Raw genomic sequence first — 17,843 nt, forward strand, 5'->3', positions numbered from 1 at the left:
GTGTGTTACCACACCTGGATCCATTCACTGTTTTTTTTTTTTCTTTGCTCTGGACTTGAAATATTTCCCTTCTCCCTGAGTTTTTGTACATGCACAACTTGCTTCCTTCAAGACTGTTCTCTTTGTTCTATTATCAGTCACACTCCTTGAATGATAAACAGGAGTTCCAGGCAGAGGAAGCTGCAAGAGCTAGCACATAAACAGAGAAGAGTTCAGGGTCACCAGCCCTCCTGGACTCTGTGTTCCTCCTGGTCTATTATGCCCAGCCTCCAATAATCCCCACATTCTGGTATTCACGTCTTACTCAGTTCCTTCCCACACTGTGTGAGAGTTGGTATATGTGAAGAAGAAAATAGATCAGAAGTAATAGTATGTCACTTCTGAGATAAGGTTATAAAAGACACTACAGCTTTCCACTGGCCTGATCATTTGCTATAGGCTTCGGTTGCCATATCATAAGCACCTCTATGGAGAAACAGAGACTTTCAGCAAACCATGTCAAGTCAGTGACTCATCTTAGAAGTAGATCCTGCAGCCCCAGGTGATGTAACTTCAGGACAGATCCTAAGCCAGGACTATCTTGCTAAGCTTATCTCTGATGTCTGATGCTCAGAACTGTGTGAGATAATAAGTGTTTGTTTGTTTTTCAATTTAATGATGCTGGGGATTGAACCCAAGGGCAGTCTATCAAAGTGCTATATCCCCATTCCTTTTTTTTATTTTTATTTTTTTGTGGTGCTGGGGATTGAACCCATGGCCTTGTGAATGTGAAGCAAACACTTTACCAACTGAGCTATATCCCCAGCATTCCCCTGCTCTTTTTAAATTTTTTACTAATTTAGTGAGACAGGATCTTACTAAATTAGTGAGGCTAGCCTCAGGCTCGTGCTCCTGCCTCAGCCCCTGGAATAACTGAGATTACAGAGGTGTACCAGCATGACGGGCTAAATGTTTATTTTTTAATATTTTGGTACTGGGGATTGAACCCAAGGGCCTTAACCACTGAACCACACTCTCATCCCATTTTTATATTTTATTTGGAGATGGTCTGGCTGAGTCCCTTAGGGCCTCACTAAGTTGCTAAGGTTGGTTTTGAATTTGTGATCTTCCTACCTTAGCCTCCCTCCCAAGCCACTGGGATTATAGACATGCACCAGGATGCCTGGCCTACATGTTTATTTTTTAAAGCTGCTACATTTTTGGGTAATTGTTTACAAATAATAGATAACCGATGTACCACCTTTTATCCTCAATGTCTAGGACCTTTCTGCTTGTCTCCTTGGGTTCCCATGGTCCACTTGCTCACCTGCGTCTCCTGTTGCACCCAACAGACAGTTACATGATGGTTCTGAAGCTGCTTTCAGAGCTCAATGCTGGCTAAAACACTATGCTTTTCTTTCCCTTGGCAGTTTTTCCCCTTAATTTATATTTCTTTATACAATTTGAAAGAAACAAGAAGCCATAATTTCCTGATTCATTTGTACTTGCCCCTCCCCTGTGGTGTTGCGAGGATGATTTTATGTGACAGAGGTTTTTCTCCGAGTCTTTTAAAGCTTCTGCTCTTTCAGTTAACAACAGAAGTTAGTTTGTCACGAATAAATGGAAGTTGGGCCTCCAAAGGTTGGAATTGAATTTTAAATCTGGAATTTGTGTTCCCTGAGTGGGCTCCAAAACTGGCAGCTTCCATGCCCTCCTCTGATTCAGTTTCTCTGCCTCATTGGATTGCTTTTTCCATCCGAGATAGACAAACACTTCCCAGGGTGATTTTCTTGGAAGGCATGATGGAAATGCATACCCAAATACTGTATCATTTCAATGCTATAGCACAGAGTTGCACATGCCTAGAACCAGCTCAGGACTGACTCTTTCTCGGTAGAGGCTTCAAGCTCTGGACCTTGGACTTCCTGTTTTGTTAAATTTTCTGTCCTGAGAAGCAGCTCTGAAAATTTCCAACAGACATTAAATTTTGACCTGTCCCAGGACACCAACCTAAGACTTGGCATTGAGGGATCATTTCTCCAGACTTTGCGGTAGTCCAAAATAGGAGATAAGACAGAAAAGAGAGAAACAATTTTAGTTATTTTGGGGAAATTTTGTTCCTCTCTGTTGCAGTAACTGCAAATTATTCTACAAGACCTGAAGGAGTTGGGAAGATACAGAATACTACAGAGCTCCTACTATGTGCAAGATTATTTTTCAATTCATTTCTCATAAGAGCCAAGTGAAGAAGGAATTGGTGGCAAGGGTATTTTGGTCCATGCCTCCTGAACCGGGGATTGAACCCAGGGTGTTACACTATTGAGCTACATTCCCAGCCCTTTTTATTTTTTATTTTAAGACACTAAATTATTGAGGCTGGCCTTGAACTTGTGATCATCTGCTTCACCATTTTGAGTAGCTGGATGCAGGTATGTGCCACTGCAGCCAGTTTTGACTGACAGTTTTAAAACATGGCTTCAGCTGAGTATGGTGATGCACACCTGTAATCCCAGCTATTTGGGAATCTGAGACAAAAGGATCACAAGTTCAAGGCAGACCTGAGCAATTTAACAAGAATATGTCTCCAAATTTAAAACAAAAGGGCTGGGTTGTTGGGTACTTGTAATCCCAGTGACTTGGCAGGCTGAGGTAGGAGGATCACTAGTTTAAGGACAATCTCAGCAACTCAGTGAGATCCTCAGCAATTTGGCTCAACCCTGTCTCAAAAGGAAAAGGAAAAATAAAGGGGGGGGGGGAGTGGGGATGTAACTCAGTGGTAAAGCATCCGTGGATTCAATCCCCAGTATAAAAACGACAAACAACACACACACAATTTTTTTAAAGGAATGAGGATGTGGTTCAGTGGTACAGTGCTTCTTAACATGTATGAGGCCTTTGTTCAAGGCCAGTACTGCGAAAAACAAAAACAAAAAACATAACTTCATATTCCTTGACCTTCCTCTCACCAAGAGTTGGGGTCTCTTCTATGTCTTCTTGAATATGAGCAGAATAGTGACTTTTTTTGCAGGGAGTGGGTAGTGTGTGGGTAGTATGGGGATTGAACCAAGGAATGCTTCACCACTGAGCTACACTACATCCCCAATTCTTTGTTTGTTTGTTTGTTTGTTTGAGATAGGATCTCATTGTTTAGGGCCTCACTAAATTGCTCACACTCTCCTCGAACTTGCAATCCTCCTGCCTCAGCCTCTCAAATTACTGGGATTACAGGCGTACACCACTGCACCCAGCTAGACTAGTGACTTCTTTGGCTACAGAGTATGATGGAAAAGATGCTGTGATTCCCATTTTATTAAAATCCATGAATTTCTTGCCTTGTTGGCTGGGAGATTTACTCTTGGAATCCAAAGTCACCATGTAAGAAGTCCCAAAGGCCACGGTGCTGTGGGAAAGCCCAACCCATTTGGAGAGGTCATGTAATATACTCTGGTTGACAGTCTCAAGTGAAGTCCTAGGCCGGGCTCCAGACATGCATATGAAAAAGTCTCCAGATTATTCCAGTCATTAAAGTCACCCATTCATACAAGTCAACCCAGCTAAAGCCTCAGACATTATGACCCCAGAAACAATCTGTTCTCACCATGCCTTGTCCAAATTACTGACCCATAGAATCTGTAAGCATAACAACTAGTATGTGATTTTAAAAAAAAAAGTGATTTGAACTCAGGTCTGTTTGAGTATAAAACCTATCATTTTCCACTGGAGATTAATCCGTAATGAAATAAGGGGACTAGTTGGACTGGGGCAGGGGATCAGATTGCGAATGCTTTTCCTCAGTTGAACTACACCGTAAACCCTACACTCACTCATCTTCCCAACCCAGGGTCGACCTGAACACACATTTCAGCTCCTGGGGTCACTTGGCAGAATCCCTGATTGCTTGTCTTCTGATGTTGACTGTAGAAAGCAGAAGAGGACACCTGGGTCTGCAGGCTTTATCTCCGGCAGCTCAGACCTCTATGCTGGGGCCATATTGTCCCATTTTTCAGGCAGATCTTGCCCTGCAAGAGATGCTCTGAGCCAGGCCCTCTCTGAGAACAAGTTAGAAGCCCTTTGAAGATTGGCTTAAAAAATATGGGTCCGCTAATGGGGTAGAAGTGAGGAGGTTTTGGCCTTTTATTCCTGTGGAGAAGGGACGTGGGGTCTGGTCTCTCTTCTTCCCTGTTTACAGTAGTGCTGCGGGTTTCATTTCATTAATCTTTATAAACTCTCTGGGGGTTGTCAGGTGCCAGGTGCTATAATAAGTGTGAAATTTAACTTCTTTTTCATCAAGGAAAAAAAAAAAAAAACCAGCCTGCAGAGATTCAAGTGCTGGGAATCTGCTTGTAAAAGACAGGAACCCTATTGTCAACTTTAAATAAATTGCAACTGAAGCATGATCAGGCACCAAATTATCGCAGCAAGTCCTCTCAGGAGCTCTTGCTGTCCAGAAAAGTATAAGTAAGAATTTGGCCCAGGAAGGGGGCAGGTTTGAAGGGTCACAGCCCTGCTACCTCTCATTGCTAGGGGCTTCCAGTAGCGTCCCCCACCCCAATATACTATTCTCCCTACCGAGGCTCACCATTCCCCTCTGCAGGCTTTCCTCAATGCCTCCCCCCCTCCAGTCCTTTTAGCCCCACTTCCCCACCTCCCTGCTACTGCAATTACCTCTGGTGAGCACTGCTGTCTGAGTTATCTGAAGATATGACCCTGGCCATTAACCTTTAAAGAGCAAAATGCCAATAGTGCTGCATCATAGAGAGCACACCTTCTATTTACAGCTGCTTTTTCAGATCACAAGGTACTAGGTAAAGAGACACTTGCTTTAATAACAATCATGTGCCTAAAATTCATGCAGGGGAGAAAAAGCCATGAAGGGATCTGAGCAAGCAGTGGGGAATTCAGGTCAAACCAGAGATGTTGGACAGCAAACCACAGGTGGGTTCTGGGGCTGCAGCTACTAGGAGCAGCTTTGGCCAATTCCACAAGGAAGGAAAATTAACATCTACTGAGTTTTTTTTTTTTTTTTTTTTTGGTGGGGGAGGTGGTTACTGGGGCTTGAACTAGGGGCACTCAGCCACTGAGCCACATTCCTAGCCTATTTTGAATTTATTTAGAGAAAATGGATCACTGAGTTGCTTAGTGCTTCACTTTTGCTAAGGCTGGCTTTGAACTTGTGACCTTCCTGCCTCAGCCTCCTGAGCCACTGGGATTACAGGTGTGCACCACTATGCCCCATAACATCTACTGAGTACTTACCATCCATCAGTTGTTACTCAAGACATTTTATTTACATTATTTGGTAATCAGTGCAATCCTGTGTGGTCTCATTTTACAAATGAGTAAACTGAGGCTCAGAAAGACATAATTAATTACTTCTGAGATTAATAGACCCAAATCACACAATTGTTATAGGAAGGAACAGGAATTCAAACCCAGCTTTATCTTACTCTACATTTTTTATTTTACCTACAGCTGAAGAGACTATTTATCATCCTTGTCTGGGCAAAGATATGCTAGTGTGTGACCCCCACCTTCCTCAAAAAGGAAAAAAAAAATATATATATATGTTTTATATAAAAATATATATTTATATATTAAATATATATTTATATATATAAATAGTTTATATATATATAAATAGTTTATATATATATATATATATATATATATATATATATGGTTATTCCTAACATGTTTACAGAGAGGCCTGGATGAAAGAGTTTTTAATACCCCTTAAAAAGATCCCAAAGCAGGCCATGGGGGCTCATACCTGTAATCTCAGCAACATGGGAGGCTGAGGCAGGAGGATTGCAAGTTCAAGACCAGCCTCAGCAATTTAGTGAGTCCCTAAGCTACTTAGTGAGACCCTGTCTCAAAATAAAAAATAAAAAGGGCTAGTGATATAGCACAGTGATAAAGCACCTCTAGGTTCAATCCCAAAAAATAAATAAATAAAAAGAAAGTCTCAGAAGCCAGGTATGATGGTATAAACCTACAATTCCAGTGACTCAGGAAGATCACAAATTCCAGGTCAGCCTCTGCAATTTAGCAAGACTCCATCTCAAAATGAAAAATAAGAAGGGCTGGGATGTAGCTCAGTGGTAGAGCCCCACGGGATTCAATCCCAGTACTGCAAGGAAAAAAAGAAGTTTCAAAAGAAACTCTAAACTTTGACAACTGTACTAATCTGGAATTGTATCATAAAAGGACTGCCATTCCTAACTGCCCTCTAATCCTTATGCACTCCCTCAAGGTTGCACTGATACATCATCTCATCCATAATGTCTCACAGGTACCTATATTTCTTTCTTTTCTTTCAATTCACTTTTTTTTAACAGAGAGAGAGAGAGAGAGAGAGAGGAGAGAGAGAGAATTTTTTAATATTTATTTTTCAGTTTTCGGCAGACACAACATCTTTATTTGTATGTGCTGCTGAGGATCGAACCCAGGCGGCACGCATGCCAGGCGAGCACGCTACCGCTTGAGCCACATCCCCAGCCCCTCAATTCACTTTCAATGACTCCAAATACCTATCTCCCCAAGCTGGTGGGACATGAATGCTCAGCTATTTTGCCCATCCCCATGAAACTCAAGAGTCACAGGAAGTATTGTGGAAGCTCTTTCACTCATCAGCCTCACAGGCCCCTGATACACTTCACAGTCCAACCCACTGACCCTTCTATCAGGAATTGGGGATTAAACCCAGGAGTACTCTACCATTGAGCCACATTCCAAGCCCTATTTATTTATTTAAAATTTGAGATAGAGTACTGCTAAATTTCTAAGGCTGTCCTCAAACTTGCAATCCTCCTGCCTCAGCCTCTTGAGTCTCTGGGATTACAACATATGCCATTGCATCTGCCAGGCTCCATCAGGAGGATTTGCTGCTTTGTGGCAGAGGGCTTTTGGGGGTCCAGCATCTCTGTGCACTTACTTGGAGGTACTGCCAAAATGTGGGTTCAGACCTGCATAGCTCAGAAGATCCCTGGCTTTAGATCCCTTCCCAATCTGGCTGCCCTCCAAGGGATCCTCCTCTCTCTTCACTCATTCCAGGACCTTCCTTCAGTCTAATTACTGAATTTAGGTTAGTAAAATGGAGCTGGGCATGATGGTGCACTCCTGGAATCCCAGCTACTCAGGAGGCTAAGGCAGAGAACTGTAAATTCAAGACCACCCTCAGAAATTTAGCAAGATCCTGTCTCAAAATTAAACATAAATATAAACCCCAAATGGAAACTTTCCACTTATTCCCCATTGTTTCCATCATACCTGGCTTCTGAAATCACATTACTTAGTTGCAAGACAAACAAAAATAATTTTTAATTCCTTTTTTTTTTTTTGGTACTGAGGATTGAACCTTGGGGTGCTTTACCATGAGCTACAAGACCAGACCTTTTTGTTTATTTATTTTTTAGTAGTAGATGGACACAACACCTTTTTTATTTTATTTATTTTTATGTGGTGATGAGGATCAAATCCAGTACCTCACACATGCCAGGCAAGTGCTCTACCACTGAGCTACAACCCCAGCCTCTTATTTTTTAATTTGGGACAAGGTCTTCCTAACTTGCCGAGAGTGGCCTTGAATTTGTGATTCTCCTGCTTCAGCCTTCCAAGTTGCTGTGATGACAGATGTTCACCACTGTGCCCAGCTTCCTCTCGGTCTCTTATACCTGTAAGATTCAATCCATCAATCTTCAAAATATATCCAGAGTCTGCTTAGTGGTAGAGCACTTGCCTACCATTTGTGAGGCCATGAACGCAATCCCCAGCACCACTGTAAAACAAATAATTAAATAAATGTCACAAAATATATCCAGAGTGTAATCATTTCTCATCACCTCCAGTGCTACCAAACTCAGTCCAAGTCTCCCACTACTTCTTACTGGGACTCTTGTACTCTAACTAGTCACCTGCCTCCATTGTTGCTCCTGTGCAGTCTGTTTTCTGCACAACTAGAACTTCAGTGCCCAACACAGTAACAACTAGCCACATATGACCATTTAAATATAAGTCTATGTTTTTGTTTGTTTGTTTTGTAGGGGGTGCAGGGGATTGAACCCAGGGCCTTGCATGCTGAGCTATATCCCCAGCCCTTTTAAAAAATTTTATTTTGAGACAGGATCTTGTTAGTGTGCTGAGGTTGGCCTCCAACATGCCATTCTCCTGCCTCAGCCTCCTAAATCATTGGGATTATAGGTATGAACCACTGTACCTGGCTTGGAGTAAACCTTTTAATACTTCTAGTCAGATTATGTCTCTCGTCTGCTCAAAATGCTCCAATGACTTCCCATTGCCTATAGAACAAAAATCCACAGAAATGACCATGATATTATTCAGATATTATGTGGCCAGATCCTCTGTTATGTCTCTTGTCTGGTTTCCAACGCTCTATCTCTCATTTCTGTTACTGGCCTCTTTGAAATCTATTGAATAATTAAGCATGCTTCTTCCTTAGGATCTTTGCACTTGCTCTCTACTGAGCCTTTGTTCAAGGCTCTCTACTGTGCCTTGAACACTGTTCCTTTAAATAATTACATGGTCTACTCTCTTACTTCATTTAATGTCTCATTTCATTCAAATACCTCCTTCCCCAGAATTCCTCCATCTGAAAAGGAGTCCTGTCTTCTTCCTCTAACCTGAAGTCACTCTCTAGCCACTTAGTCTACACTGTTTCTTTATGGCACTTCCCACTATCTGGCTTCGTATTACATATTTATTTGTTTTGTGTCTGTTTCTCTCACTGGAACTAATGCTCCATCAAGACAGAGGCTTTGTGATTTTATTCACTGCTCTCTCCCCTTGCACCCAAAACACTGCCTGGCACATAAAAGGGACTCTGGATGTTTATTAATTGATTGAAGGACTAAATTAATGTTTTCTGCTCTGCAAATGCAGCTGAGGCAGGGAATTACATGACTTGGCTACCTTCTTGGAATGGAGAAGAGGAAAAAATGTAGAAAGAAGAGATGAATTAATATCTTGATAAATTATATTGTTACTAGTCTATGTTAATAGAATTGGATATATACATTGACTATACTTCTGTAAGGCTTGTTTTGAAGACATGAACCTGATCCAAAGCCATTAGGGAGAATGCAAATTTTACATTTACTTCTGCACCACTAGGCTTGCAAGAAATACTAGGTGAATTTAGAAAATTGCCTGCTGGAACCAGTCTATATGAAAGACACAAAACCTGTACAAACACCACACATATATCCACATTATACAACCGTATCTGGTGTTACAACTTCTCATCACACTTCAAATAATCCTCCTTTCACTACTTCACAGAAGTTCACAAGCAGCAACTTTCCTGCCACCCACTTCCACAAGCAAACGTCAATTCTTTTTCAAGGTAAACTGTTATGGCTTAGATAAGAGTTGTCTCCCCAAAGCTCTTATGTGAGACAATGCAAGAAGTTTTAGAGGTGAAATGATTGGGTTATGAGCGCCTTAACCTAATTAGTTTGTTAATACACTGATAGGAATTAAGGGGTGGTAATTATAGGTCAGTGGGGTGTGGCTGAAGGAGATGGGTCACTGGGGGCATGCCTTTGGGGTATAGATTTTGTCCCTAGAGAGGAACACTCTCTGCTTTCTAATTGTCATGTCCTGAGCTACTTTCCTCTGTCACGCGCTTCTGTCATGAATGATGTTCTGCCTCTTCAGCACAGAGCAAGGGAATAGGCTGACTATAAATTAAGACCTCTGAAATTGTGAGTGCCAAATAAAACTTATCCTCCTCTAAAACTGTTCTTGTCAGGTCTTTTGGTCACAGAGGTGAAATAGCTGATTAAAACACCTACTATAGTATTTTGGCTTCCCTTAATGTTGTAACTCCTGGACTGGCATGGTGGCACATACCTGAAATCCCAACAACTTGGGAGGGTGAAGCAGGAGGATCGCAAACTCAAGGCCAGCACCGTTAATTTAGGAAGGCTCTAGACAGTTTAGCAAGACCCCATCTCAAAATTTTAATAAAGAATGGGGAAGTAGCTCAGTGGTAAAGCACCCCTGAGTTCCATTTCTAGTAAAATAAATAAATAAATAAATAAAGCGATGTTACTATGCTTTTCAGGTTCTTTTTTTTTTTTTTAAGTACATCATTGATGAATTTTTCAGAGTTATGCCCCAACTCCTTTTTTCTTATAAACCCTGAGGGATTTTGCACAGCTTGGTGATTTTTAGGTGTATATATGTTACCTTACAACACAATTGACTGTAATTGGGTCCATCTACTCTTTATAACAACCCACAATAGATGGAAAGTATCTTTAGGGCAGGGACTATCTTTTATTCATTTGTGAATCCCCCCCTCCCCTAAGACAGTAGCTTGTAATGAAATAGATGGTCATGAGATGTCTGTTGCTTCATAGCCTTCTTTCAGGATATCTCTATTAGTACCTTGGATGCAGACTGTCAAATGAAGCCTGGAACAGGATGGCCAGAAGAACTCTGAGATACACCTGCCCAGGGAAGGACTCTGACCACCCAGAGCTTCCAGGGTCTATTGCTGAGAACCATTAACTTTCAATCCCCACTCCCAAGTCCCCATGCCTGCCCAGCAGCACCCTATGGAAACAGCAGCAGCTCATACTACCAGGAGGCCCCACATAAGATATATTAACATCACAAAAGTTAATGAACCAGAAAGCGGGGGAGGCATAAATTACTTTCAGCCACTTTCCTTGGCAACTAGAGAACAAGTTCAATGTGGTGCCTGAGGAAAATCAAGCCTTGGGAAGCAGTGGCATTCATGGTCTAAAGCATTACCTTAGAACCTCCCTGGAAAGCAATACCTCCCTGATCATCTGGGCCTAGTAACAGATGACGCAGAGCAAGTGACATGAGCAGCCTGGTGTTACTTATGCTGCTTTCTGTCCTTTGTCTACTGAGGGCTTTATGTAGCTTTTGCTGGCTGGGCAGGGATTTCCATGGGGAGAAGTAACTTCTCTGTCTGGGAAAGCTTAGAGGTGACTCTGCCTCTCCCTGGACTTCTGGCTCCTTGAGTCCTGGTAGTGAGAGAAATGTCTTTATTAAAAGGCTCCAAGGCCTCTTTGGGTGTAAAAGATAAATCTCCTCATTACTCCTTATAGCCCCACTTTGTTCCACATGCAAGGCTTGGATGGGCCACATTGAGTCTTATAGAGACAGCATGTTTTACAGGGCGAAGGGCTGGGAAAAAAAGAGATATAAGGAGATAGAAAGTAGGTATATAAAACTAGGTAGACCCTGGCATTTAAAAGGAAAAGATGGGAAGTGGCTAAGAAATGCCTAGTGGCAAGAATGACCAGGAGACTTAAAGAAACAGTGATGCCTAAGACAGTATTAAGTTGTTGGTTGAAATGTGTGGTATGTGAACACTTCCATTTCCATCAAGCTTAAAGTAAAAGTCTGCCACATGGATCCTTGAATTAGAGATACTTAGGAGAATGAAGAGGTAGAGGCAATGTGAAAGAATAAAGGGTGATCAGTTAGTCAGAGATTCCATAGAGAGCTGAGAGGAAGGTATATTTCAGTGGTAGATTGCTTACCTACATGAGGCCCTGGGTTCGTGCTCCAGCACCACCTCCCAAAATTAAAACAAACAAACAAACAAACCTGCAGATAAAGGGACCAAGATCAAACATTTTATAGCATTTTAATGCAGTTACAGAGTGGCACATACAATTCTAAATGCTTTATAGGAATATGAATATTGCACCTAATTCATTTAATCCTCATATCTACCCTCTGAAAGAGGAAATGTTATTATCTCCATTTTATACATAAAGAAACTGAGGTACAAAGAGGTTAAAGGAATGATGAGTCCAATGTCATATCCTTAGCAAGTAGCAGAACTGTGATGTGAACCCAGGTTCCAAAGCTACTTGTTTTATTGTTGTTTTCCAAGACTAGAGATTATACCCAGGGGCATTCTACCACTGAGCTACACCTCAGCCCTTTTTATTTTTTGAGACAGGGTCTCACTAATTGCCTTGGCTGGACTTAACTTATGTTCATCCTGCCTTAGCCTCCCAAATCACTGGGATTACAGGCATGTGCCACCATATCTCACTTATAGCCACTATTAAACATTACACACTACTGCCCCTTAAGAAGCCTCAAAGAGGGCTGGGGATATAGCTTAGTTGGTAGAGTACTTACCTTACATGCACAAAGCCCTGGGTTCAATCCCCAGCACCATGAAAAAAAAAAGAAGAAGAAGAAGAAACCCCAAAGAGCTGGGCACGGTGGTTGGTTTGTGCCTGTAATCTGAATGGCTGGGGAGGCTGAGGCAAGAGAATCCCAAGTTTCAGATCATCCTCAGCAACTGAGACCCTGTCTCAAAATTTAAAAATGAAGGGCTGGAGTTATAGCTCAGTGATAGAGCACTTGCCTAGCATGTGTGAGGCACTGGGTTCAATTTGCAGCACTGCATATCAATAAATAAAATAAAGTCTATCAATAACTAAAAATATATTTTAAAAAGTAAAAAGGGCTAGGTATATGATTCAGTGGTAAAGCATCCCTGAGTTCAACCCCCAGTACCCCAAAAAAGAAAAAAAAAAGTATGTCAGGTGAAGTACTGTAGGGAAAGAAAAAGCCAGGAAGACTTCATGGGGAAGGTAATCTTATGTGCTTCTTTTTTGGGGGAGGGGGTTACCTGGGATTTAACTCAGGGGCACCTGACCACTGAGCCACATCCCCAGTCCTATTTTGTATTTTACTTAGAGACAGGGTTTCACTTAACACCCGTCTTTTGCTGAGACTGACTTTGAACTTGTGTTCCTCCTGCCTCAGCCTCCCGAGCCATTGAGATTCCAGGTGTGCTCCACTGCCATTGTGATGGACCCAGAGGTACTACTGTAGAATAAAGTCTGGAATCCCATTTCAAGCATATCCTGGTCCTAGCCCTCTTTCTTCAGGCCTTTTCCTCCCTTTTTGGCAGACTTCCTCTTATCAAATCAACAGAACACAGGACAGAATCTTGTAGAGAGGCAGGATCAGGACAGTCAAAGTCTGGGTTGATGAGTCAGTAGAAAAGGCTCTAGTGCCAGAAAATGGTCTGCAAACTGAGTCTGAAGGGAAATTTGGACTTCTTATACCAAATTATCTTTGCTTTTTAATTGAGCTATAATTCACATAGCATGATATTCACCATTTTAAATGTGCAATTTAGTGGTTTTTAATATATTTACAAGGTTGTGCAGTCATCATCACTCTCTAATTCCTGAACATTTTCATTAGCCTAGAGAGAAAGTCTACCCATTAGCAGTTACCCCCCACTTTCTTCGCCACCAGTCCAGACAACCAGTAATCTACTTTCTGTCTCTATGGATTTGCTTATTTAGGACATTTCACATCAATGGGATTACACTGCATGTGGCATAATGTTTTCAAGGTTCATCCATGTTGTTGCTTGGAGCAGCACTTCATTCCTAGTGATTCCTGGCTCCAGCATCTTCTGCTTCACGTAAATTGACCTATTTTTACCTCTGTCTCCAGTCTTTTGGGACGAAGTTTTATTTTATGACCTCAGTTCTCCATTGGATCTAAGAAAAGTTGTTGATTTTTTTAGTTTGGTCAACATTTTTTCTTATTGTAAGAAAGTTGGGGGACTGGGACTATAGCTCAGTGGTAGAGCACTTGCCTAGCACGTGTAAGGCACTGGGTTCCAGCCTTAGCACTGTATAAAAATAAAATAAAGGCATGCTGTCCATCTACAGCTACAAACAAAAAAAGATGGAATTTTTCACTGCATTTTTAAAATTGGTGCATTACAGTTGTACATAATTGTGGAATTTGTTGTTACATATTCACATACACACAATATTTAACAACATAATTTGGCCAATATCATTCCTTGGTAATTCCCCTTTCCCTTTCCTCCTCCCTCCCCTGTTCCCTTTCTTGTATTCTACTGATTTTCCTGGTAACCCCTCACCTTTCTTTTCCTTTTTCCTCTCTAGTTTCAACATATGAGAAAAACCATATGACCTTTGACCTAGAAAGCGAGGATTTGTAATAAGAATCGTGTTGACTCTGTAGATCAGTTTGGTGGGTATTGGCATCCTAACAATATTGTCTTCCATGAACACAGTATATCTTTCATTCATTTAAGTTTTTGTCAATTTTTTCAACTTTGCTTAGTTTTTCAGCATACCTTTGCATTACTTCTTTTTAAATATTTTTTAGTTGTAGATGGATACAATACCTTTATTTTATTTATTTTAAGTGGTGCTGAGGATCGAACCCAGTGCCTCACACATGCTCAGCAAGCACTTTGCCACAACCCCAGGCCTTTTGTATTGCTTTTGTACTAACACAGTTCAGCTGCTGAAGAGCTGAAGGCTTAGGATATGAGAAGTGGAGTGGGGATGGTGGGGTGGTGGTGCATGCCTATAAGCCCAGTGAGCTATTCTGGAGGCTGAGGCAGGACTAGTTCAAGGCCAGCCTCAGCAAATTAACAAAACCCTCAGCAAGTTTGGAAGACCCTGCCTCAAAATAAAAAAATAAAAATAAAAAGGGCTGGGATGTCACTCAGTAGTAAAGTATTCCTGGTTCAATCCCTAGTACTCCCCTGCACCACCACTGCCCCTCCCCCCAAAAGATGTGAGAAGGAATGGAGAGATTGTCATTACTTCTCAACCAGGGACACACCAAGATTTCTCTGCAATCCATACTGGTACTGGGCAATTACCAAAGGGCTTTCCTGCTGAAGTGCTGTGCACAGTTGCAGGTCAGCATGCATTAAGCTCTGTCCCTCTTTGGACCACTCTGACTCTTAGCTCTTAAAAGCTGAATGCTGAGGTGGGGAATCTCTCAGGCTCATTCCAGGAAAATGTCTCCTTTGGAGGCCAGCCTTGGAGCAGCAGTCCCAGTGACTCTGGTTCTCAGCTCCTATGTCCTTGGACTTTCTTTGCCAGGAAGGACAAGTTTCCTTCTCCAGCAATGTCAGGGGCAGAGAGGACTATAACCATGCAAATTGTATTTCCAAGCTTTTCCCTAATTGCATCAAAGTCCTTTGCAAGGAGTCTTTTGGCCTAACTGGAGTTTGATAATTACAAATTATTTCTAGCAGAAATGCTGACTGTGGGATAGTAGGTTAGAGCAAATTTGATTCATATTGAAGCCATGGTCAGATCATCATGAACCTTCGGGTATTTATCTTTCCATCAGCTCCTCCCTAGTTCTTCTACCTCCTTCTTTGGCCTGGCTGAGCTGGAGACTTGCCTAATACAAATAACTGCATTAAAATAAAATCATGCAAAAGCTCAGGGGAACATGCCTGAGTAATGGAGAAGATAATAAACCTGGACAACCACCCCAGCCCTCTTCTTACTCCCTCAAGAAAGAAGGTTCACAACTGATTTGGGATCACTTCTAACAGTACACAGGAGGGAAACTACAGCTTAAGTAAAATTGTAATGTGTAGTGGGTTGCTATCACTCCATCGATCCCCACTTGGTCCCTATATCTCTGAAGTAATTTCCATTTTTTAAGTTATGATGGGAGAAGCTGTGGGTATTTAACAGAACAAAGAGACAAAGCCATGAGAAATAAACCTACACAGAGATGGCTCACTCACTTCTTCCCACACTCATTCTCCCTCTCCCTCTCCTCTCTCAACATTTGAATATCCCAGGCATTATATGGGTTCTAGGAACCTGGGGTGGGGGAGATTTTTGCTCCAAGTTGCACTTAGTATAAGGAGGAGGCAATTGTGTAGCCAGATAAGCTACATCATCTGCAAATTTGTCACTTCCAAGAATTTGCCACTGAAGACTCTTCTCCTAGCTTGGGTTGAGTTGGGGCAGGGAGGGTGAGGGTCATCTCAGGCCTGCCTCTAGAAGCTAGAAATTAGAGCTGCTAATTTGTTATATTAAAAAAGCAAGAAAGAGCCAGGTGTGGTGGTGCACACCTATAATCCCAGAAACTGGGGAAGCTGAAACAGGAGAATCACAAGTTCGAGGCCAGCCTCAGGCACTTAGTGAGACTCTGTCTTAAAATAAAAAATAAAAAGGGCTGGGGATGTAGTTCAGTGGTAAAGTGCTCCTGGATTCAATCCCCCCAAGTGCAAAAAAATAAAAAATTAAAGAAAGAAAGAAACAAAGGAAAGAAAAAAAGAGGGAGGAAGGTTGTCATCTGTTTTTTTTTTGGACACAATACCTTTATTTTATTTATTTTTATGTGGTGCTGAGGATCGAACCCAGGGCCTCACATGAGCTAGGCAAGTGCTCTACCGCTGAGCCACAACCCCAGCCCAAGGTTGTCATCTTCTGTAGAGCTTTTCCATTGATCTAGTAGCTTTGGAATGGGTGACTTTTGTTCTCAGAGGTACAATTCTTTGGAGTTAGGCTCTGGCTGCAGAGGTGAGGGAAATGATCAGGAGATCATAAAGACAAACCAAGAAATGTGTCTAAACCTAAAAGGTAAACTTGGTAGAAGCTGCTGGTGATAACATGGCACTTATTTCTGCCTGACTGCCCAGGAGATGGTGAGAAGAAGCAAAAGGATAGCTGAAAGGGGGCAGGAGGCCAATGGAGGAGAAGCAGCAGTGAGCACAGCTCTTATCCTAGCAGCAGCAGCAGCAGCAGCCTGCCACTGAGGGCTGCTTTACCTTAGTATCACAAAAATTCTATCTTTTCATTGTTGGGCATGGTGGCCATGTTTGGGGCTCCTCCAGGGGCTGGGTTTTGGTAAGCGTTATCCCTCAGCTCAGTGTGAAATGGATTGCTGCATTTTCAGGGCGTAATTGTCCGCACCAGCTAAAAGCTCTGCCAGTAATGAAAATACATCCCCTCTTTTTATCAAGAAAAAAAGGATAATAATTCAGCCCGCTTTAGCTTACATTTTATTGAACATCAGCCTAGCTTGTTTCCAAGGACATCTCGATGAGAAGCATGCAAGGCTGCTGGAGGGTTGAGGGCACTGAGGAAAGGTCTGGGGACAGCAGGCCAAGGGGTACTCAAGGCTGCCTTCCTAACCCTCTCAGGGCACACGACTTTTTTTCTGAGCTACATTCCCAGCTCCCTTCCTCCCTTCCGTTCTCTCTCTTTCTTTCCTTCCTCCCTTCTTTTTTTTTTTTTAATTTTTTTATTGTTGGTTGTTCAAAACATTACATAGTTCTTGATATATCATATTTCACACTTTGATTCAAGTGGGTTATGAACCTTCCTCCCTTCTTTTCTTTACGTTTTGAGATAGTATCTTGCTAAATTGTTGAAGCTGGCCTTGAACTTGCAATCCTCTTGCCTCATCTTCCTGAGTCACTGGGATTTTAGGTGTGCACCACCATGCCGAGCCAGAGTACACAGCTTTCCAAAATGTCAGATGTCACCAGACATGATAGCACATGCCTATAATTCAGCAACTTGGGAGGCTGAGGCAGGAGGATCTCAAGTTCAAAGCCAGCCTCAGATTTGTCAGGGCCCTAAGCAAATTGAGACTCTGTCTCAAATTAAAAAATAAAAAGTGCTGGGAGTATAGCTCAGTGATAATGTGCCTCTGGGTTTGATCCCCAGTACCAGGAAACAAAAATAAAATGTCATGTGTCCCCCTATAAGGAGAAAAAGACTATTCAAAATTTAAAATTCTTGGTTGGGATGTAGTTCAGTGGTAGAGCACTTGCCTAGCATGCTCTAGGTTCAGTTCCCAGCAACCCCTGCCCCTCAGTTTCTTTGTTTCTCATGGAAGATGAACAATGACAGTAGAAATAATAACAACACAACAGTTTTTCAAAGGACATGCAGATACTTTCTCTTTTGATCCTCATAACTTCTCTGAATAGCTAGCAGGACAAAACCTTTATTTTATGTGTTTATTTTTGTGTGGTGCTGGGGATCGAACCCAGTGCCTTACGCTAGGCAAGTGCT

Source organism: Marmota monax, unplaced genomic scaffold, assembly GCF_021218885.2.
Source record: "Marmota monax isolate L192 unplaced genomic scaffold, Marmota_monax_Labrador192_F-V1.1 WCK01_AAM20220418_F8-fsc00006, whole genome shotgun sequence".
NCBI lineage: Eukaryota > Metazoa > Chordata > Mammalia > Rodentia > Sciuridae > Marmota > Marmota monax.